The sequence below is a fragment of the Dermochelys coriacea genome, chromosome 25 (genome assembly GCF_009764565.3).
Source record: "Dermochelys coriacea isolate rDerCor1 chromosome 25, rDerCor1.pri.v4, whole genome shotgun sequence".
NCBI lineage: Eukaryota > Metazoa > Chordata > Testudines > Dermochelyidae > Dermochelys > Dermochelys coriacea.
This window is the reverse complement of record NC_050092.1, coordinates 6,187,492-6,210,569: the sequence shown is the minus strand read 5'-3', so window position 1 is coordinate 6,210,569 and position 23,078 is coordinate 6,187,492. Positions and strand designations below refer to the sequence as shown.

Here is a 23,078-nt window from a genome sequence, read left to right as displayed (position 1 = left end):
ACTATTTAACATAGCGCTTTGTGTCCTCCGCCAGATCTCCCCAGGGAAGCAGCAGAAGCCCTAGGGCTTGGCACCTTGAAAACTCCCCTGGCCCAAACACTGATAAATGCGCAAGCAGGCGCAGTGGAGCAAGGCTGGCTGGTCTAACTAGTCTTTTTAATCTCTGGAGTCTGTGCTTTACAGACATTGACTAATGAATCCAGAATTGTCCAGTGTGAGTGGAGGGGGGACTGGGGTTGGAGGGACATTGCCCCAGTGCAGATGCTTATTAAGTGCTGCTGGAGCAGGAGGTAGGGTGGTTGAATAGACCTGGCATTGGCTTGGCAGTCCGCAGCGGTGAGCTCGGTTGCCTGGCTCTGCCACTGAGCCGCCATATAAACTTGGGCAAATCCCTTAAACTCTGCATGCCTCCCTTTCCTCATCTGTAATGACCCTGCCGCACGTTTGTAAAGTGCTTGGAGGTCACTCAGGGAAAGATGTGATCTCAGTGCTGAGTGCTTATCGGGAGATCCCAAAGAAGGAGCTTAGGCAATCAGCCTCAAACAGCCCCAAGAAAGATGCCCGCGGGGGAGCGGCCGGGGGAGGGGGGCAAGAGGACAAACCAGGCTTGTTGCACCGACTCCCCGCGGTTTCCATCCGTTGCGCTGCGTTTCTGTTCGCCTGGGTCTGCCCAGCCCAGCAGCCAGGGAAGGCGCCGCTTTGCAGGGGTGGCCCCGGGCAGCGCTTTCCCCGACGTCTCCCACAACGAGCCCCTGCTGCGGCGGCTGGAGACCTGGCGCCCCGAGCCGCGGCCGCCGCCGCTTTCCCAGCCACGGCGGCGGTCCCCGCTGCCGCGACCCCGGCTGGAGGACGGGCGGCGACGATCCAGCCCCCCGCCGCCCGGGGACCGCTCGGCCAGCCCGCCCCCTCCCTGCGCTCGCCCGGCGGCGGCTGGGGACGTTCGCCAGGGTCCCTGACCCCGCCTTCGAAGTGCTGGCCGGCGGGGCTCGCCGGGCTCGGCGCCGGGGAGCCGCCGAACCCTCCCGCAGCGCCTGGGCCGGGGGCCGCAGCCGCTCTTCCGTCCGAGGCCCCGGGAGCGGCCGGGGATCCCCTCGCGGCGCCAGCGGGGATCCGGGCGTCTCTCCTCCCGGCGAGCTCCAGCCCCCGGCCCCGGCGAGCGGGATGGGCAGCCCGGGCGAGCCGCTGCGGTGAGTGCGGGGGGGGGGGGGTCCTGCCCGGATCTGGGGGCGGGGGTCCGGCGGAGCGGAGACCGGCAGGTCCTGGCGGCTGGCGAGCCCGGGGCTCGCCGTGCCCGCTGCGGGCTGGGAAGCGGGCGGTGCATGCGGGCCTGAGGGCCAAGCGCCGGCTGGGGGTGTCTTGCCCGGTGCCTTGGAGAGGTGCCCCCCCAGCCAAGCCCCAGGTGCCCGGCGCTGCTTGCACCAGCTGCGGAGCCGGGCTGGGGGGGGGGGAATGGAGTTAAAACAACCGGCTGCCCCCCGGTAGTGTGTGGGGGTGAGAGCAGGGCACAGCCTGTGCCTTTGGGGTCTGTGTCCACCTGGGCATGGCTGGGTATTGCAGCAGGTCTGGTGTCCCCCCTCGCGGCCCCCCCTTTCTGTCCACCCCTCCATCCACCTGCTCCCTCCCATTCTTCTGATTCTCCTCTGCTCTTCCCCCCCCCCCACCTCCTCTGCCCCTGGTCTGCCCCTTCTCTGCTTCCCCTCCTCCAACTCCTGGCCCAGCCTCTGCTTGAGGCATCTCTTCCTCTCTCTGCCCCCCACCTCCCCGCCCAGACGCTGCTGCCAGGGGACCCCCTTCAGCACGGCGGGCAGGAGGCTCATCACGCTCTTCTAAAATGCAAGCGGGCTGTGGTCCGAAATGAGCCCTCTCGGCCCTTCCCGGTGCGCCAGGCCCCCTCCTCTTCTGGCTGCTCTGAGCTGAGTTCATCTCGCCCCCTCCCACGGGGGCAGGACAGGATTGTGCTCTGGAGTGTGTTTCCCCAGGGCTTTGGCCAGTCTAGTTTGTCCGGAAAGTGAGCTGAGAGTTGGTGTCAGATGTTAAGGCCGGAAGGGACCATTGGGGTCATTGTATCTGACCTCCCGCACAGGACAGGCCAGCAAAGCTTCTGCATCAAACCCAAAGCTTCTCTTTGAGCTGTAGCGTGTTTTTTGTTCAGTTTTTGAAAGACGTCCAGGCTAGCTTGAAAGGCTTCCAGGGATGGAGAATCCACCATGTTCTTAGAAGAGTGGTTCCAGCCGTTAATTCCCCCTGCTGCTAACAAAATCTGCACCTCATTTCGAGCCTGAAATAAGTCTAGCTTCATCTTCCAACTCTTAGCCTCTCATTACGCCTTTTCCTGCTAGATTAAAGCATGGTCTGGTACCAGAAATCTCTTCCCCATGTGAGTCCTTGTAGACCATCCTCACGTCCCCTCTTAACCTTCTCTTGGGTAAACTACATTGACTGAGTTGCTTAAGTGTTTCACTCTAAGGCATGTTTTCCAGCCCTCGAATCATTCTTGTATCTCTTTTCTGAACCCTTTCCAATTCCCTGCTGCCCAGAGTCTGTCTGCTCCCTTCTGCAAAACATTTTAAAGTTAGGTGGATGCTTCCACTCAAAGATCCTAGTTTCAGTGTCAACGCCTATGTTGTGGGATTGTGTTTCGCGTAGGAGAGGCTGTGAGAAGAGGAGCCTAGGTAGGGTGACCAGATGTCCTGATTTAAAAGGGAAAGTCCCAATATTTGGAGCTTTTTCTTATATAGACACCTATTAGCCCCCACCCCCGTCCCGATTTTTCACACTGGCTTTCTGGTCACCCTAGCCTAGAGGGAAAGGGAAAAAGCAGAGAATGGGGCAGAGTGAAAGTCCAATCTAGTGAGAGAGACAGACAGATGCTGAACGAAAGGGAGGAGAGAAAGAGAAACACGTCTGGATAAATGACTACAGATAACAGGGTAACCATGTATAGCACTGTGGTTACATACACCACAATGGATATTGAACCTTAGACCTGATGCACCAAAAATCCCTTATCCCTTGAGCTAAATAAATAGCTGCTTTGCTTTGATATAGCTGGCTGTTATAGTTGCTGGAGCCAGCCACTAGAAGGAGACGTGGTGTGACGAAGTGGGACTGTTCTTAATGTTTCCTCTGAATAGTGTGGGTGTGCCTCAGTTTCCTCTAGGCAGTTATTAAGTATCTAGGTGGTGGGATAAGGGTACGTCATCCTTGCAGAGCCCTAGAGGGCAGGTGTGTGCAGGGGTCTGGACACAGAGAATGGCCGACACCCTGTTTCCTGGCAACTGATGGCCTGGGCCCTTCCCCCCTGCAAGGTGAGAGCTAAAGGGTTGGAGAACAAAGGAATCAGGTGCCCTCCTGGCCCAGGAAAGGGACAAAGCCCAGAGGACAAGGGGCTGGAGAGAGTTTCAGTTTGGGGCTGGCTGGGGACATGGAGTGAAGTGCAGATGGGGTTGTCTGGCTCACTGCCCCCCAGAATGGACCCGGCTGAAGGGTCTTGTTCTCTGCACCTACAAGCTCTGTGTTAGACCATGTTCTTGCATCTAATAAACCTCGGTTTTACTGGCTGGCTGAGAGTCATGTCTGACTGCGGAGTTGGGGGGCAGGACCCTCTGGCTTCCCCAGGACCCCGCCTGGATGGACTGGCTGTGGGAAGCGCACGGAGGAGCAGAGGATGCTAAATGCTCCGAGGTCAGACCCAGGAAGGTGGAAGCTGTGTGATCTGTGTGTCCTGCAGACAGGCTGCTCATAGAAAGGAGACTCCCCACAGAGTCCTGACTGGCTTCGTAGGGAGCAGTTCCAGAGCATCGCCCGGGGACTCCGTGACACATGGCCACACATACGTTGCTAGCATATGAAACCCATCTCTGCCAGCCTAGTTCAGGGGCATTCTAGGTCTATCCAAGAGCACACACATTTGTTGTCTGCTTTGGGTGAGTTTTTGGTGCTTGGGAGACAGGCCAGTCCTTGCTTACAGACAGCCCCCCAACCTGAAGCAAATACTCACCAGCAACCACACACCACACAACAGAACCACTAACCCAGGAACCTATTCTTGCAACAAAGCCCGTTGCCAACTCTGTCCACATATCTATTCAGGGGACACCATCATAGGGCCTAATCACATCAGCCACACTATCAGAGGCTCGTTCACCTGTGCGTCTACCAATGTGATATATGCCATCATGTGCCAGCAATGCTCCTCTGCCACGTACATTGGCCAAACTGGACAGTCTCTACGTAAAAGAATAAATGGACACAAATCATATGTCAAGAATTATAACATTCAAAAACCAGTCAGAGAACACTTCAATCTCTCCGGTCACTCGATTACTCAAATAAATTTGATAGTCTCTAAGGTGCCACAAGTACTCCTTTTCTTTTTTGCGAATACAGACTAATACGGCTGCTACTCTGAGACCTGAGAGTGGCTATCCCTCAACAAAAAAACTTCAAAAACAGACTCCAGCGAGAGACTGCTGAATTGGAATTAATTTGCAAACTGGATACAATTAACTGAGGCTTGAATAGAGACTGGGAGTGGATGGGTCATTACACAAAGTAAAACTATTTCCCCATGTTATTTCTCCCCCCCACCCCACCCCCCACTGTTCTTCAGACGTTCTTGTTAACTGCTGGAAATGGCCCACCTTGATTATCACCATAAAAGGTTTTCCTCTTCCCCCCCCCACTGGTAATAGCTCATCTTAAGTGTTCATTCTCCTTACAGTGTGTATGATAAAACCCATTGTTTCATGTTCTCTGTGTGTGTATATAAATCTCCCCACTGTATTTTCCACCGAATGCATCCGATGAAGTGAGCTGTAGCTCACGAAAGCTTATGTTCAAATAAATTTGTTAGTCTCTAAGGTGCCACAAGTCCTCCTTTTCTTTTTTGGTGCTTGGATTTTTGTCTGTCGGTTGTTGTTTTTTAATACAAGGATGCTGTTATCAGGGCGTGGGGAGCAGGGGGATTAAAAGTTTGATGTCATCCCTCCAGGGGAAAAAAGCAGCCTGAAATTTTGTAAACCCACTGGCTCTGGGAGGTGCCCGTCCCTAGCCCTGTTGGACCAAATAAAGTTTGAAACAGCCTCTGCCCTCCTGTTGTGGGAAGATTTTTCCAAGTCCTGAAACACTGGAGGTGGGGCAGAAAGGGCTGGAGGTTTGAAGAACACCCATGCTGACGCTGGGGAGGGGAGCACGAGTCCACTCTCATCTGGGGGATGAGAAGGGAAGGAGAAGTCTGGAGCTGAGTTGCTTTTTCCTTGTGGGGCTTGGGGAGTGGAGGGATCTGACCCCAAGGGACCTCCCCCTGCCTTCCTTCAGGCCTGGCTGAGTCCATATGGGACTCCAAGCAGGCTGGCTCTGGGGAAGGGGAGTGGGTTGTGTGGCCAGCAGGGAGATGCTGCCTCCTGTCGTCTCCATCTGCAGCCAGGCAGTTTCCTGAGCCATCCTGCCAGGCACTCAGAAGATGAGCAGATCTTGTTACAAGCCATGGCCCATAGTGTGGTCCTTGCCCAGCTGCCGCCATCTCTAGTCACGGGGGAGCTCGTACGGTCCGTCCCGTCACGCCTCCTCTGGGGGAGTCACGGCTGTTGGCCAAACCTCACGTGGCTTCATTTCAAGTGTCTGCACTGAGCACTTGGGCTTGTGCTTCCGAGGTCATTCTTTGGGCCCGGGGCACACGGGGATGGGGGAAGGGGGCGAGGCAGCTTTGGGCAGATGAGGGAGGACAGGAAATTCCTCCCTGGGGAATTCCAGGGAATTCCTTCCTCATGCAGAGCAGGACCCCCTGCCTTTAAGATCCAACGGCGATGCTCACTGAGGGGGGCTCCAAGGAGATGCGCCGGAGGCATGTTAAAAAGCCTTAGGAAAGCAGGACTGAGTGACGGGGTGGGGTGAATGGATGCCCAAGTCCCTGTTTCCCCCGCGTGCTGGTCTGACACCCGAGTGGCAGGGCGTGGACGTGGTTTCCCTCTGATTGTATCAGTGGCGTGTTGTTTGCTGTGGTGGGTTCTGGACAAGTGGGAGCGGGGATGGTCTTGTGGTTCAGGCACTGGACTGGGGCTTGGAGAACATGGGCTCAGCTCCTGGCTCCTCTGCAGACTCCCCGTGTGCCCTGGAACGTGTCACTGAATCTCTCCGTTTCCCCCCTGTTCTAGCTCTGGCTTAGTCTCCCCTAGTGAACAGTCTCAGGTAGATGTATTGGACCCAGCCTTTGGAGCCTCCCTTCTAAGCCAAATGGCTCTGAGCAGCTTCCAGGCGTCTCTAATCCTGGCCTCTCAGGCACACTCCTAGGGTGCCCGCACCCGCTCTGGCACCTCTTCCTTGAGCGGTGGAAACCCCACAGTCCCACTGCCCGCACCTCAAGACCAGTGCTGTGCCCCCACAGTAGCTTGTGTATGCTCCCATCTGAGCTCCACCCTCATGGGCGCTCTGATGGATAGGCATAAACTGACACCAGTCTCCTCCAAAATGTAATTCAGAATTGCCAAATTAGGAGCATTGTGGGTAGATCTGAATAGCCTGGGGCTTTGGAAAAGTTTGGATCCACTACACAATTTTGTGGATTGGTCATTGTTGTGAGTGTGAGAGTCTTAACCCTCCTCTGGCTTATCTGGAATTCTGCCTTGTTAGAGAAAGGCTGTTGGACGTGCCGGCCCATTAATCTCATCCAGTTTGGGAATTCCCTTGTGAATGAATCAAGGGAGCCATTTCTGGTCCTCCCTTGTCTGATCTCGGGAGAAAGAAGCAATAGAAGAGAATAACCTCTTAAGAAAGGGAAATCCCATTTTCCTATGAATGTTTCTATTAATAAAAGTCAAAGGGAGTAAAAAGATACCAAACAACCACCCAGAAAACAGAATTGCCCCTAGACAGAACCTTCTTTCCATGAGACACTAGCTCGTCTTTAAAGCTGAAATGCCGGCTTCTATTGTTGGCCTTAAAAATGAAGCTACTTTGACCCTCTCCTTTTTCAGTTGTGACTTACTGTGGCCATTTTGTGATCACACATTTTGTGCATTGTGGTCCAGTGGGCAAAGCACAGGACTGGGAGACAGAACACTTGGGTTCTATTCCTGTGTCTGCTACTACCTTTCTTTTATCACCTTGGGCCAGTTACTTAACCTCTCTGTGCTTCAGTTACGCTGTATAAAATGAGGGTAAAGTTGAATTCAATACAAGAAATGTCAACTATGTCCTTCAATACGATTGTATAAGGATAGTTAAAAACACGATAGGAAGCTGCCAGTTTGACAGCCTCTTGATGGATTTGATTTAATTTAATCTAATTTATGTATTCATAGTCATTTCTATGGTGCTCATTAAGACCTGGGGGGGTGAGGGAGAAACTGCCATTGGAAAAGAGATGGCACAGAGAGATGAATTTTAGATCCAGACTGCACCAAAGAGTCAGGGGTTGGCTCTGGGGTTCCAATATATTGGAATGCAGGGAATTTTTCACATGTGGCCAACTATTATGTTCTTACTGCAGATCTCAGGATGTTTGAAGTCTGTCTTAAAGCCCTATAAGATTGCAGGAGAATCTCTGCTTTCCTTTTAAAAACAAAAAAGTTAAACTGCAGCCATAGTGGTTGCAGAGAAAAGCTTGAAACCTGTGACGTGAGCGCGACCAGCAGGCTCAAAAACCGGAAGACAAATAGAAAGGGCCCCAAATTTGTTGTTTCTTCTTAAAACAAAAAACCTCAAGATTTTAAGCCAATCCCATGACCTTTTTAGGGGATGATTCAGGATTTCTGAACGCTTGGGATGGCAGCAATGAGTAAGTTAAGTTCAGTGAGCCAAAATTCTTCTCCCATTAATGCTCGTGCAACTCAGCTGGCTTCAAAGTAGCCGAGAGCAGAATTGACTCAGCCTCAAAATTAAGTCAAGAATTTCCTGTGCTATGGGTTGGAAAGTCTGTGGGCCTTTCCCAGGCTTTCCAGTGAGTGGGCTGAGCTTCCTACAACCTTATGCATCCCGCAAAGTGCGCCTCAGCTCTTATTGGGAGTGCCTCGCATCTCTCAGGAGGTTCTTGGGGCCCAGTCATGGTAGGTCTCTACTTCCCAGCCACAGAGTCCAAGCAGACCCCCTACAAGTTTTCATTGGGTAAAGCACTAGCGCTGTTCTCCGTTATCCTGTTGCCACTCAAGAAAGAGATCTTGGAGTCTTCGTAGAAGGTTCTTTGAAAAGGTCTGCTCAGTGCTCAGCGGCAGTCAAAAAAGTGAACAGAACATTAGGCGCCATTAGGAAAGGGATAGATAATAAGACAGAAAATACCATTATGCCACTATGTAAATCCACGATGCCTTGAACGGTGCATGCAGTTCTGGTCGCCCCATCTCAAAAAAGAAATACTAGAATTGGAAAACGTACGGAGAAGAGCAGCAAAAGTGTAGGGGGATCGAACAGCTTCCGAATGAGGAGAGATTATAAAGACTAGGATCATTCAGTTTAGAAAAGGGACAACAAAGGGGGGATATGATAAAGGTCTATAAAATCACGAATGATGTGGAGAAAGTGAATAGGGAAGTGTTATTTACCCCTGTGACGTTGCACTCTATATGATGTTATGAAAATATGCTAATGAGTGTGAATATAATGTAACTGGAATATTCTTCATGCAAAAAGTCTTTTGTAAGGTATCATTACAAAGCTTATAATCTATTGAGTGTGGTCATCCTACTTGTATGTATGTATCATTCTTGTATCTGAAACTAGAAATATGAAATATAACTCTGAGGGCCTATTGTAATTACACAAAGTATGGGCCATTAATGGTGGTTTGGAATCTTGATGGCTCCCATCAGCCAGGACAATTGACTGTGGATGGCTCAGTTTGCAGGCAGGCCTGCCTGTGAGTCAGGCTGGGAGGAATGAAGGCTTGGGGTCTCACAGGACATGTGACCATCTTAAACCTGGTGTTTTTCCATTTAGAAGGCGGGGTGGGGACAAAAGATTCCCACCTTGTGCAAAGCCATATAAGATGGTAGAACAGACCAAAGGGGGCTGCAATCATGAGAAATCCCCTAGCTACCACCTGAGCTGGAACAAGGGCTGTACCAGGGGAAAGGATTGTGTCCAGTCTGTGATAGAAGCTTATTGAAACATCTGAGGGTGAGGTTTTATCTGTATTCAGTTTTCTTACTGTATTAGGATAGACTTGCGTGTTTTGTTTTATTTTGCTTGGTAATTCACTTTGTTCTGTCTGTTACTACTTGGAACCACTTAAATCCTACTTTTTGTATTTAATAAAAACACTTTTTACTTATTTATTAACCCAGAGTATGTATTAATACCTGGGGAAGGGAGGGCAAACAGCTGTGCATATCTCTCTATCAGTGTTATAGAGGGCGAATAATTTATGAGTTTACCCTGTATCAGATTTATACAGGGTAAAACTGATTTATTTGGGATTTGGACCTCATTGGGCATCTGAGTGTTGGAGACAGGAACACTTCTTACGCTGCTTTCAGATAAGCTTGCAGTTTGTGAGAAGTGGTTCAGATCTGGGTCTGTGTTTGTGGCTGCAAGTGTGTCTGGCACAACCAGGCAGGGTTCTGGAGTCCCAAGCTGGCAGGGAAAGCAGGGGCAGAAGTAGTCTTGGCACATCAGTTGGCAGCCACAAGAGGGTTTCTGTGATCCAACCCATCACAACCCCTTCACATAACACAAGAACCAGGGGTCACCCAATGAAATTAATAGGCATCAGGCTTAAAACTAATATAAGGAAGTACTACTTCACACAGTCAACCTGTGGAACTCATTGCCAGAGCTTTTGCGAAGGCCAAACATATAACAGGGTTCAAAAAAGAATTGTATCAGTTCATGGAGGATAGGTCCATCAATGGCTATTGACCAAGATGTTTAGGGATGCAGCCCCATGCTCTGTCTGTCCCGAAACCTCTGAGTGCCAGAAGCTGGGACTGGATGACAGGAGATGGATCACTCAAGATTGCCCTGTTCTGTTAATTCCCTCTAACGCATTTGGCATTGTCCGCTGTCAGAGGCAAGATACTGGGCTAGATGGACCATTGGTCTGACCCAGCATGGCCATTCTTATATTAAGCTTATGGAGATATTGAAACCGGAAAAGGCATTTTTAAAATTTGCTTGGAGACGTCTGGCTTTATTAGTGATGTATCTATTGCTCTGAGGCCGCATAATTAATCACTGCTGTCCCCCCTCTAAGCCATGTTACAGGCCTGAATTAAACATTTAATTTGAAAGCTGATTGCACAGAAGGACAAGGGCATCTGGATGTATTTGCGCTCGGTATTTAAAGACTGGAAATCGATCCTATTGGAATCAACGTGGCCTCTTCTAATCTATTTTTCATTGGCCTGTGAATAACTCCTGCTCAATCCAGCACTCCCCAATCTGTCTGTGGGAGTTTGTGGCATGTTCTCTGAGCCTGTCTCATTGCTCAGAGCAGTGTGCTGAGACACTTGTCTATTTCAGGAAGTCGCTTTTTTTTTTTGAGGCAGGGGAAGACGGGGCGAAATGAACAGACCGTTGCGAACAGACTGGAATATTGGCGCAGCGATGAGCTATACTGCCACTGACTTTCGATCTGTTTGGGTTTTTATATTGTGCCCACCCTCACTGTTGTAACTGAGCATGTCCTTGCTATTTCAATTGTCTGAAACTTGTATTTGTCTCTCGACAATTCTTCCCAGTTGGCAGCGTTGATAGTAGTGTGTCTGGTGTAGCCTTTGGATTCAGCTGGGTGATGCTCCGAATGTTGTGCACTCTCATGGTCACCAGTGACTGTCTTGGTCCAGTCGCTAAGCAAGTTCTGTCTCGTAAAATTTGGGAGTAGTTGATGGTGTCATTTTACTGGATCATAGCTGCCATGGGAGGCTGTAGCATGAGAGGAAAGTGATCTCTCGCCTCCCAAGGGCCAGTCCTATGGAGGACTTTGAATATTAGCGCCAATGTCTTGAACTGGATTCTTTAATATTTGCAGTGACTTTACATATGTACCTATCAAGGACCTGATGCTGTCCTGGTGACTTGAATTTTCTATAGCATCTGCTATCAGCCTGTATACCAAATCTCTTTAGAGAGTTAAAGTGACCCAGAGCAGCATTGTGGCTGAGCAGGGAAATATCCTTGATTCCACGCCCAGCTCTGCCGTTGGTTCACTGTGTGACCTGGGGCAAGTCATTTCACTGTGTGTCTCAGTTTCCCTGCCTTTACAATGGATGTAATAGTACTTGCTCTGTGGTGTCATACATGTAAACAGAGTCAGGATGAGCTCTACCCTGACATCTGGTGGCGAGTCATGGTGGGTTGTGGAAAAGAACTTCAGGGGCTGATCTCATTTGCATAGGCACACCCACCCTGCCTAGATGGTCACTTTGGCTGCTGTAGGAGCCCCAGTTTCTATGTTATTGGGGCAGGAATAAACTGTTATTATCCTGATTATGTGAATCAAGGACAGTGGAACTGTACTCGGCCTTTTGTTATGATGGAGGGACTCACCATCAACTAAGCAGCAGTCACTAAGCAAGGGTCATGGGTTCCAAAACTGAGTGAAGGGAGAGAAGCTGGGGATAGGTATTAATACTTGGTGGTATGGGTCCCCTGGTGAGGGCTTACGTGCTAATTGCACTGTCTCTTCTCTCCCCTGTGGAATGTCAGAGCTAATTTTGATTCCATTAGGAGTCTAGTTATAGGCTGCTGAGCTGAATTCACTTTGGGCTAATGGTGCACCAGCACTGAGGCTCCACAAAAGAGGTAAGCTTACTAAGAGCTGAAATCACTGAGTGTTGCGTTAAGTAGTGGGGGAGCCTGAAGATATGGCAGAGCAGTTTGTGGGACAGCTGGCAGAGCAGAGCGGCAGTTTGTCGGATGCCTGGAGCAGCTCATGGGGGTGGCTGGCAGAGCGGAGCCCTATGGAGAGGTGGGGCAATCAGCTTTGGACCACGTAAGGTGCCCCTTAACCCCGCCCCCCATCTCCACCCAAGTTGGGAGGTAAAACTCTGCAGATAAACTTTCAAACTCTGGGGCTGCCCTGACCAGGAACAGAGACTTTTGGGACTTTGGGTGATTTTGGGTTGCTGGACTCAAGAACCAAAGGGAAAGGGCATGCCCCAATTTGCTTGGGGTGGGTTTTTTTGCTCCTGGGTTGTGTTATGAATCCTGTTGGTGGTGTTTCCCCAACATAATGCCACATTGTTTCTCTCTGTTATTAAAAGGCTTTTTGCTACACTCAGACTATGTGCTTGCGAGAGGGGAAGTATTGCCTCTTGGAGGCACCCAGTGGGGGTGGTATATATTTGTCCCAGGTCACTGGGTAGGGGCTCGAGCCGGTTTTGCATTGTGTTATTGGAATGGACCCCCTAGATACTGAACCTGGCCCTTGTTGCTGTCAACTCTGATGGGCAGAAGGGTTACATACATATTCTTGTCCAATTGGCTAACCACTCTAACTGCCTTTTTGTGCTTCTCCACTCACTGCTCTTGTACCAACCAGCCCCTTGATTAATCACTGATGCTACGTTTTTAATAGGGAGAGGATAATACTTCTCTACCCCTGTCCTAGGAGGGCTGTGAGTCTTAATGAATGTGTGTAAAGCACTTTGAGATGCTTGTATGAAAAGAGCTATTGAAATGCAACGTGTTACTGTGAATTAATTACAGACCGCCACAGTGCAAAGACATTGTGTAATGAAGAAAGGGTAGTGGGGCAAGCCACAGAGGGGTAGCAAAACAAATAGGCGAGGGAGAGAAATGTTTTAAGCTGAGATTTGAAGAAAGGACAAAGGAAAGCAATAAACCTACAAGAGATCTCAGAAAGGTGACAACCCTGGCTCTGGCTGGCTGTGTTAGGAGCACTGATTTTTTTGACTTCTGGGCTTTATCGGTTGAGTTTTGTGGGAGGCTGGTTTTCAAGTGTTTCGATACAGTTTACATTTATAGACAAAGGAAATGCTTCTGCAAGGATTGACGCCCAGGATTGCAAGTGCACCCAGAACACACCCGTTCAGGTGTGTGATATAAGCAATGTCAGCTGACTAGGGGCACAGTTGCAGCAAAGCCCTGCATGTCTGCGATGGTGTGCTCTTGTCTACTAGTGGCTGGCTGATAGGTAGCCTCAGAGACCTGTTACTGCTGCACACTCCGAGATCTCCTTTGGCAAAGGCGGTGGTGGAGGCTTGTGTCTTCGGAATGGAAAGGCCCGGGGTCTCGTCCTGTCTCATGGACAGGATCCAGTTAGTGATTGTCTGTTTCTGCAGCACGTGGATTTGTTTGGGAGTTCTAAGTCCCCAAGAAAAATGTGATCAGCCCCCCTCAGGACAGGCTCAGGGGATCTAGTGGAGCTGCAGTTTGGGAAGCATTGCTTTGCTTCGCTATCTTGGCTGCTGGGTGGGCTACAACAGCCTTGTATGTTTCTCTCCTTTAATCATGTCAGTAGCCTAAAAGTGGCATTGCTCCAAGTCCTGCCCCTGGGGGAGGGTATCCAGCTTGGTTTCCTGCACCAGGCCTAAGGAGTGGTTCAGTCCCAGAGTGCACTGCCTCTCATCTTTGATCCCTTAAGGGATATCCTGGGCAGAGCAGAAGAATGATGCCCAGGGATCTGCAGGCATTACATTGGGAAGTGGGTTGAATAGCTTATGTGCCTAATGTGTAGGAGCTAAGAAATAGTATCTCTCATCAGAGGAGCCCAAAGAGCTTTACAAATACTCACTAAACCTCTCTCTGAGGCAGGTGATGTTGTGCCTCCCCATTTCAAGGTGGGGAAACTGAGGTAAGCAACTTGCACCATAACACAGCTAGAAGGTAGCAAAGCCAGGAATCAAACCCACGTGTTTTCCCTCCATGTACACTGCTGTATATGCTAGACCATGCTGTTCACAGCACACGCTCAGTCGCTGCTGGGAAGATCTACCTGCTAGATAGACGGGGTCAAATTCTGTTCTCGTTTACAGCAGTGTGAACGTGGAGCAAATCCGTGGACATTCGTCTCCTTGTTGCAGATTTGCACTGGCGTAGCTGAGAGCAGAACCTGGCCCAGATAGGGAGAGACTTTACTCTGTGTGTGTAATATATCTCTCACACACACACACATGTAAGGATTTGGTTTTAATAGAACTCCTATCCATACACACGTGCGGGAGAGAGGACTATGTTACAGGCAAATGGAAGATGGAATGGAGAAATCTTAGCTGTATTTAGCTACCCCGAGGAAACTGCAGTCTATTGCATTTCCCTCCTATTTGTACAGCACCAGCCGCACTGTCATTGCTCAACAAACCCCTACTACAAGAGGGGAAGTGCCGGCTTCTCTGAAATGGCTGTGTTTCTCCTCTGGGCTTGGCAGTTCAGTGAGATAAGAAAGCTCTGTCTTCATCAAGCTGTTACTTCCCATGCCACTCAAGGCGTTTAAAAAATAATAAATCCTTCTTCCGCTCTACTTCTTGTGCGACTAGCCAGCTCCATGCCTCTGCAAGTTCCCTCCTGGGCACAGAGACCCAGCCTGACAGGATTTCCATATTTGGGGCCATCTCCAGCGTTCAGCCAGGTTGGCCTCCCTAATTAGACCTCTCCCCAGCACTGCCGCTCATAGGTTTCTTCACAGCGGCTTTGCCGTTCGGCTCCAAGAGCCCCTCGCTGCTTTCAAAAGAGCCGTCAGACCATAGGGACATTCCGGGAAGAAAGGGTAGTGGGGCAAGCCACAGAGGGGTAGTAAAACAAATAGGCGAGGGAGAGAAATGTTTTAAGCTGAGATTTGAAAAAAAGACAAAGGAAAGCAATAAACCTACAAGAGATCTTGGAAAGGTGACAACGCTGGGCTTCACAGAGTCACTCGCTCTCCCTGGGCCAAATTCTCTTTTATTGATTTGTTTTTGTTTTCTCTTTCCCTCTGAATTTTTCATGACCGTCGCAATCTGCAGCAAACCTCCCTCGTGCGCCGCGCTGAGCTCCCCAGCTGGGACCTGCCAGTTGAAAGTCCAGCGCCTGTCACTCGGGCTGCATGGCAGCCAATGAGTGAAAGAGCCCCCCGTGCCCTGTCCCCACCTTGATTTTTAGCTGCCCAAAGCCAAAGCCGCACAGCTACTCTGGTGGGAATGTGCGTTCTCCACCACGACAGATACAGGGTATGTCTACACTGCAGTTGCAGCCCGTTTACCCATACCTGTCTCGCTTTCATCTAGCTAGCGTGCTATCAGAGCCGTGAAGCCACTGCAGAAGTGGCTGGAGAAGCCCACCTGGAGCTCTGGGTAATTCTTCGGGTGGATACTCCATACTAACTCCTGCACTGCCCACGGCTTCACTGCTCCAACACCTGCGTTAGCTAGATTAAAGCTAGCTTGGGGTAAGTCTGCGTGAGCTTCAATCAGACCCTGTGCCAGCAGTGCAGACATCCCCACAGCTGTGATGCCCTGTGCCAGCAGTGCAGACATCCCCACTGCTAGCTCAGACCTCAGCCCTTCACTGGGAGAGATGTTTCCAGTGGCTCCTCACAGGCAGCTATAACTCAGCAGGCGTGGGGCTCTGGGTAACTTTTGTTAATTTAAGACAGTAGGATCGAGTCATGAATGGAATGCTGGGTATGTGCCACCCTGATCCTCCGCTGGGTGGAATCGGAACTGCTCAGCTGCGTATCATAGGCCCTACGCTGTCAGCACCAGCAAATATCCTCCTTGGGCTCAAGGGGTCAGACCCCTGTGTGTTACAGCAGTTCTGTTGCTGCCTGGCCATTACGTTCCAAGCAGAGCTGAGTGGCAGCTGTGACATCCTAAACTGGCCGTGGCTGTCTCTGCAATACATGTCTTTATTTGTGGCTGGCGAAAGGTGCGAGATTGGCAACCGGCCCTGGAGAGTGAACTCCTCTTTCTGTTCCCAGAACAGGGACCCCCCGGACAGGGACAGCTTCGCTCACACCAGGGAACTGCAATCCTGACTCACAGGGGCCATTTCTAAGCGCCAGTGGGGAGATAGTTCTCCATGGACCACACGCAGTCTCTAGCCTCTCTGCTGAGGCTGTCTGGAAGAGTCCTGACCCCAGGTGATGGGAAACTGAACTAAAGTTCCCAGCTCCTTTCTAAAGGCCACTGAACGCAGGCAGGAGTACCCTGAAATGGGTACAAGCTGAAGGCCTAGGAGAGGGTCCTTATTCGATTCCCAATCCCAGGAGCCATCAATGCCCCCACATTTCCCTCCCCACCAGAACAAATGATGGGCATCTTTCCCGTGAATTGGGGCCTGCAAGGGATGTTTAGCTATTGTAGATTTCAGATATAGGGCGACGGCAGGGACTGTGGTCTAGTGGTTAGCGCAGGACGCCTGGGTTTCACTCCTGGCTCTGCCACTGGCTTAATGTGTGGCTCCGGGCCCAATGTGACATGCAGGTTCTGTAATGCCCCCTCTTCCTCAGTCAGAACGAAGGGAACCCGTGGCCCAAGCTATGCACCTCTGGCCTTTTATCATCTGCTGCCTGCCGCATAGAACATGGAGTCTCTCTCCCTCTGACGTCACAGGGGAAGGTTCTCCCTGGGTTGGGTCTCTTAGGTATCCACAGAGGGCAAAGCCCCTAAGCAGTGAGATTTCCAGATGGTACTTCTCAGTCTCTGCCTACTTTGTGTTAATGACACCAGACTGGCTTTGGCTGCCCACTGCTGCCTGTTTGCTCACATCGGCTGCCTGTTCTTAAAGGGGACACAGGCAGGGCGGAGATTAAACCTGCTCTTGCTTTGGCTTCTATCTTCTTGATAACTCTGGGCAAGATTTAAAAGAACCAAATACTTCAGTGCTCCTTTATAATTAATGCCTCTTGTCCGGCACTTGTGAGCAACCCTATGATAACAAACCCCTGTGTGCATTCCGACCCTCAGTAACAACCTGCTGAGAGCAAACTGGCAGATACGGCTCTTCTGAGGAGCTCTTCAATGACAAAACCATTGGGAGGGTCCCCAGCCTCCAGGAGCAACCCTACAATAATACCTCAGTGCTGAGCATGCTCTCCGGACTAAACAAATATTAAGGACTAAGTGTCGACCTTAACAACCGGTGTGCACGTGTAACTGGCTGAGTGTGTGTTACAGGTCCCATTCTGTGCCGATTCACAGAGGAGTCTGTAACAGCCCCAGACTGCCGTGCCTGGGTGCTTTAGCTCAAGCCATAGCAAATCACACTTTTAACCCTGGAGCTCCACGGTGAGTCAGCCGTCATCCATACCCCATGGCCGTCATCCATACGCCATGGAGGAAAACCAATGTTAGTAAGAGCTAAAACAGATTTCTGTATTAAGCTGTCTAAGGTCTTGGGTTTTAATAAGCGCCAGTGAGTTAATAAAAGAGAATTTTAACCTGAAGCATCAGGTTTTGGCCTGCAAGAAAACAAAACTGGAAATTAGGGCTGTCAAGCGATTAAAAAAATTAATCGTGATTAAAAAAATTAATTGTGATTAATCACGTAATTAAACAACAATAGAATACCATTTATTTTAAATATTTTGGATGTTTACTATATTTTCAGATATATTAATTTCAGTTACAACATAGAATACAAAGTATACAGTGCTCACTTTATATTTATTTTTTATTACAAATATTATGTAATCAAAAAACAAAAAAAAATTATTTTTCAGTTCACCTCATACAAATACTGTACTGCAATCTCTTTACCATGAAAGTTGAACTTACAAATGTAGAATTATGTACAAAAAAAACTGCATTCAGAAATAAAACCATGTAAAATTTTAAAGCCAACAAGTCCATTCAGTCCTACTTCTTGTTCAGCCAATCACTCAGACAAACAAGGTTGGTTACAAGCTGCAGGAGATAATGCTGCCTGCTTCTTGTTTACAATGTCACCTGAAAGTGAGAACAAGCATTTGCATGGCACTATTGTAGCTGGCATTGCAAGATATTTATGTGCTGGATGCGCTAAAGATTCATATGTCCCTTCAGGCTTCAGCCACCATTCCAGAGGACATGCGTCCATGCTGATGACTGGTTCTGCTCGACAACGATCCAAAGCACCAAGGACCAGTGCATGTTCATTTTCATCGTCTGAGTCAGATGCCACCAGCAGAAGGTTGATTTTCTTTTTTGGTGGTTCCGGTTCTGTAGTTTCCACATCAGAGTGTTGCTCTTTTAAGACTTCTGAAAGCATGCTCCACACCTCGTCCCTCTCAGATTTTGGACAGCACTTCAGATTCTTAAATCTTGGGTTGAGTGCTGTAGCTATTTTTAGAAATCTCACATCAGTACCTTCTTTGCATTTTGTCAAATCTGCTGTGAAAGTGTTCGTAAAATGAACATGTGCTGGGTCATCATCCGAGACTGCTGTAACATGAAATATATGCAGAATGCAGGTAAAACAGAGCAGGAGACATACAGTTCTTCCCTCAAGGAGTACAGTCACAAATTTAATTGATGCATTATTTTTAACGAGCATCATCAGCATGGAAGCATGTCCTCTGGAATGGTGGCTGAAGCATGAAGGGGCATACGAATGTTTAGCATATCTGGCATGTAAATACCTTGCAACACCGGCTACAAAAGTGCCATGTGACCACTTGATCTCACTTTCAGGTGACGTTGTAAATAAGAAGCAGGCAGCAGTATCTCCCATCGGTGTAAACAAATTTGTTTGTCTCAGCTATTGGCAGAATAAGAAGTAGGACTGAGTGGACTTGTAGGCTCTAAAGTTTTACACTGTTTTGTTTTTGAGTGCATTTATATGACCAAAAAAAATCTGCATTTGTAAGTTACACTTTCATGATAAAGAGATTGCACTGCAGTACTTGTATGAGGTGAATTGAAAAATACTATTTCTTTTGTTTATCATTTTACAGTATATTTATTTGTAATCAAAAATAATATAAAGTGAGCACAGTGCATTTTGTATTCTGTGTTGTAATTGAAATCAATATTGAAAATGTAGAAAAACATCCAAAAGATTTAATAAATTTTAGTTGGTATTGTTATAAGTGCAATTAATTTTTTTGAGTTACTCGCACGAGTTAACTGCAATTAATTGACAGCCCTGCTAGAAATAATATTTAACCTTAGACTCTTAGACGCCGATTCAGGAAGGGGCAGAACAACCCCGTCTTGATCCTGCAAAGCACTTAAGCCCATGATTCACATTAAGTAGGTGAGGAGCTCTATTCATTCAGTGATGCTACGTACGTGGATAAAGCTAGCCAGGTGCTGAAATGCTTTGCCAGCTTGGGGCCTGAGCACTCGGCGCTATGCAGGATCAAACCCTTACACACTGTGATGCTCAGAAACAAACTAATCCTCCCAATCCCTCAGAACAGGTAACTACTGTTGTTGTCCCCATTGTACAGAGGGGAAACTAAGGCACAGACTGAGGCTGTGACTTGCACAAGGGAAGTCAGTGGAAGAATCAAGGTTAGAATCCACCAGGAGTCTGCTAGCCCATCCAGCGTTGACATGGCAGGAACACTTCATCACCACGAAGCCCACGCTTTCACCCCTGCCCTTCTTCAGAGACAGGGAAATAGTACTCTGACTATTACTGGTATCACTGTAGTGCCTCCGAGGCCTAGCCATGGACCCGGAATCTGTTGTACAGCTCCTAGCGCAGCAGCAATCCTGTCTGCAAAGGGCTCCGGATTCTTCCTCCTCCCCAGGACTCCCCAGAAGCTAGGAAGTTCCGTGGGTGGCCCTCCTTTACTCTGGGCCACTGTTGTGCTGCTGAAAGTGTTTTTCTTTCAGAGGAGGCCTAAAGCCAAGGCCTTCCACTTGTAGCCGTTAATGATCCCATGTGTTTTTTTGCAAACATAGGGGTGACGATCCCAGCATTTGGCTGAATGCCAACTTGGATCAGCATTAAGAGCTTCATTGCTCTGGGTGCAGGAGGCAAGCTGGGTAAAAGTAGAGAGTGTGGGGGGGCGGAAAGGAGGAGGGAATAGAGATAGCAGCAGCATTTACTGGTACTATGTGGGAGGGCCACTTTAAGCATCCTTTTGCTGCTTTTTCCATCGGATTTATACAAACGTGGTTGTGGCAAAGTTGCCATTTTCGTGTACAGATCTGTTCCTGTCCAGAGGATCAGCCCATTGTTTGACATGACAATCTGCCTTCCTAAATTCCCATTCCACGTGGTAGTCCTCATCACCCCTTCTCCTGTGCAGCGCTAGGGGTGCTGTCGGACAGCTGATCTGCTCCGCTTAATAATGAAAAGCATGGAAATAAAAATGCAAAAAACATAGGGAACTCTGATACCAAGGCGGCACATACAGATACAGAATTGGGCACATGTAGGGAGTATATATTTGAGAGCTGGTTGGAGTGTGCAGTGGCTTCATTAACGCTGCTGGGTGATCCTTCTCTTTTGTATTTGTATTCATTAGCATGGGTTTCTTCCTGGATTTTGTCTTCACTCCAAATGGGAATGGCCATCAGCCGGTATGTGAGCCCGGCAGTGTCTGCGTCTGTGCTCTTCCATGCAATTTGCTGGCTTTTCATCCAGCGGCTCCCAGCAAGCTCTGCACTGTGGTGAGCATGAAAAATTCAAGAGGAGGGAGACATGAGGAATCGGCAAAGATGAGTGAAAGAGCCCCTGGGTGACACCAGCCAGAGAGCTGGGACATGAAAGAGAGATGAATCGAGAGAGAGCAATAATGAAAACCTACTTTTCATGCTGGCCCAAAGCTGTTTGCTTTTCCCTCTGGCCCACTTGAACTTAAAAGCCACAGCCAATTTGCCAGAAAATTCAGAGGTAGCAGATAATTTCCAAGCCATCTCCATGTTCTGCTCTGAGAAGTGTCTCTCTTGTTATCCTCTCTCTGCTGGCCTTCACTGCAGTCTCTGAAGTGCTGTCAGCACTGAAAGGCGGCTTTCAGCTCTAGTGGAGTGTTTTGCCTAATGTAGCTAGTGGGTTGGAGTGTAATGAATCAGTTAAACGTCAATTTTTATATGCAGTTCTATGATGGATTGTTTTTTAATAGATCACTGTTCTTTAAAATGCATTCTTTCTGCCAGCTTTCATTCCTAGAGGAGATGGATAGAAAGGGGTCTAGCGCAGCGGTTCTCAAACTGTGGGTTGGGACCCCAACGTGGATCGCTACCCCATTTAAATGGGGTCGCCAGGGCTGGCTTAGACTTGCTGGGTCCCAGGGCCGAAGCCAAAGCTTGAGCCCCACCACCCGAGGCCGAAGCCTGAGGGTTTCACCCTGTATGTTGGGACTGTATGTTACAGGCCCTTGTGCTTCAGCTTTGCTGATCCCCCCACCCCCCGCCCCATTCCCGCTTCCCGGGACAGGAGAGCTCAGGCTTCAATCCCTCCTCCTGGGGTCGTGTAGTAATTTTTATTGTCAGAAGGGGGTTGGACTAGATGACCTCCTGACTCCTTGCAACCCTCATATTCTAAGGGGGTCACAGTGCAATGAAGTTTTGAGAACCCCTGGTCTAGCGGAAACACTCGGAGTGAAGAAATAAAATATTATAATAGTCATAGGAAAATGTTTTCATCTTAAAAAATACTATCTCCCATGTAGACATACCTTTCCTGCTGAAGGATGTTAAAATGCTCTAGGCACTCCTATGTGTATGTACCCAGACAATGCCTCCCAGCCCCCAAAATGCAGCTACCTCTCAGGTGAAATGCCACACCTGTTTAACAGCTAATGAAAGCTGCACTCAGTAGCGCTGATGTGTCAGGCAACGTTGCTAATGGTTCTGTAATCCCCAAAACATCCTGCTTTGTTGGGATTTTGGTACACGGAGGACAGGAAATAGAGAAGAATGTTATCCAATTAAAATTTTTGGGATGGGTTGATAATTTAGGGGAAGTGAATGTAATTGCCCATACTGGGAATTTGGCAAGGACACTGAAGTACACAACAGCCGTCTGGGGGTAAAGCCCCTTAGGGTTGCTAACAATCACAGATTGGGGTTTTACACCTCAGCTGAAAGGCAGCAACTCGAGCAGCAGCGTGTCCCAGCCCAAGGTAGGAGTAACACAGGGCACTGCGAACTCCAGTCCATGTAGCAAAGGGAGAAGATCCACATTCATGTTTAGTGTGAATGAGCCGATGGTCAGAACCTCTTTTTAATGAGATTTTGCTCTTCTCTTTGTATTGTGCTGGTTTGAACTTAGCAAATCCCAGCCTGGTCCTGGGTTCAGACAAGAAGCCTGGACCAAGCTTCATGTGCTAGGAACGTCTCTGCTTCGTTCCTGGGCGCTCTTTTGATGAACATGTTGATAGCACAGTATTCCACGTGTTGCTGTTTGAAGTGGGGCTTGGAGATATTGGAGGGGGATAGCTGCCTCCAGGAATTGTTTTGGAGATACCTGGCCTTTGAAATGGACCAGCTTGCATTACAGGTTAGAAAAAAGGGCTCTTCCGAAGAATTATCCAAAGTCTTTGGGATAGGTTAGGGGTGGATCAGCAGGATCCAGAAAAGCAAAGACTCCATCGGACACAGGGAATCACCCCACTGCTCTTTCCAGCTTGGAAGGAGAATTTTAGCAAGTGTCTCCCAGGATTCCCTGCTAGCTCACCAGAGGGCTAGTAAGTAAATTGCAACCCCCCCCTTTCCATCAGGGGCTCAGTGCAGTACCTCAGGCCTTTATGAACCCTACAGTAATCACTGCCCGGGGCTCTGTAGAGAGCTACTCAGAAGCTACACCTGGGTGCTACGAGACGCAGGGCTCACTTTACACCAGTTTTCTGATAACTGCGCTGTCTTGTTGATATTGGTCTATAAAGCCCTTTATGGCTTGAGCACTCTCAGACCATATATCACCGCTGCAGTTGAGGTCAGCAGAGATGGTCACGCTAATAGTCCCTAGATTTAAGCCTCTGGGGGAAATTGTTCCCCCTGGAGGACCCTTGACTTGCACTGGGGACAGTGCGGTTATCTGAAAACTCCAGTTCATTTCCCCCACGGGTGCATTGGAGCCAAAAGGTCTGTCACTGGAGCACAGTTCATGTTTCATGCCTGCTTTGGCTCTTGCCTCCTGGGTAAAGCTGTTTAAATAACAGATTTTTCAGTTTGCTGGCTGAGCTGAAAACCTTTTTTTGGGTTTTTTTTTTTTTTTTTAAATGCTTCTGTCAAACGAAACATTTCATTTTGGTTTTGAGTGTTTCACCT

General features: G+C 49.1%; 1 protein-coding gene across 3 annotated transcripts in view; it reads left to right on the top strand.

Annotated features, from left to right (window-relative positions):
• The first annotated feature begins 644 nt into the window (after window positions 1–644).
• The window catches only part of LINGO3 (leucine rich repeat and Ig domain containing 3), a 108,688-nt gene continuing 86,254 nt past the window's right edge, over window positions 645–23,078 (top strand). For all 3 annotated transcript variants that reach the window (XM_043502683.1, XM_038383592.2, XM_043502682.1), the window contains exon 1: window positions 645–1,187. The gene's annotated coding sequence lies outside the window, so the exon portion shown is untranslated. The remainder of the gene's footprint in view (window positions 1,188–23,078) is intronic.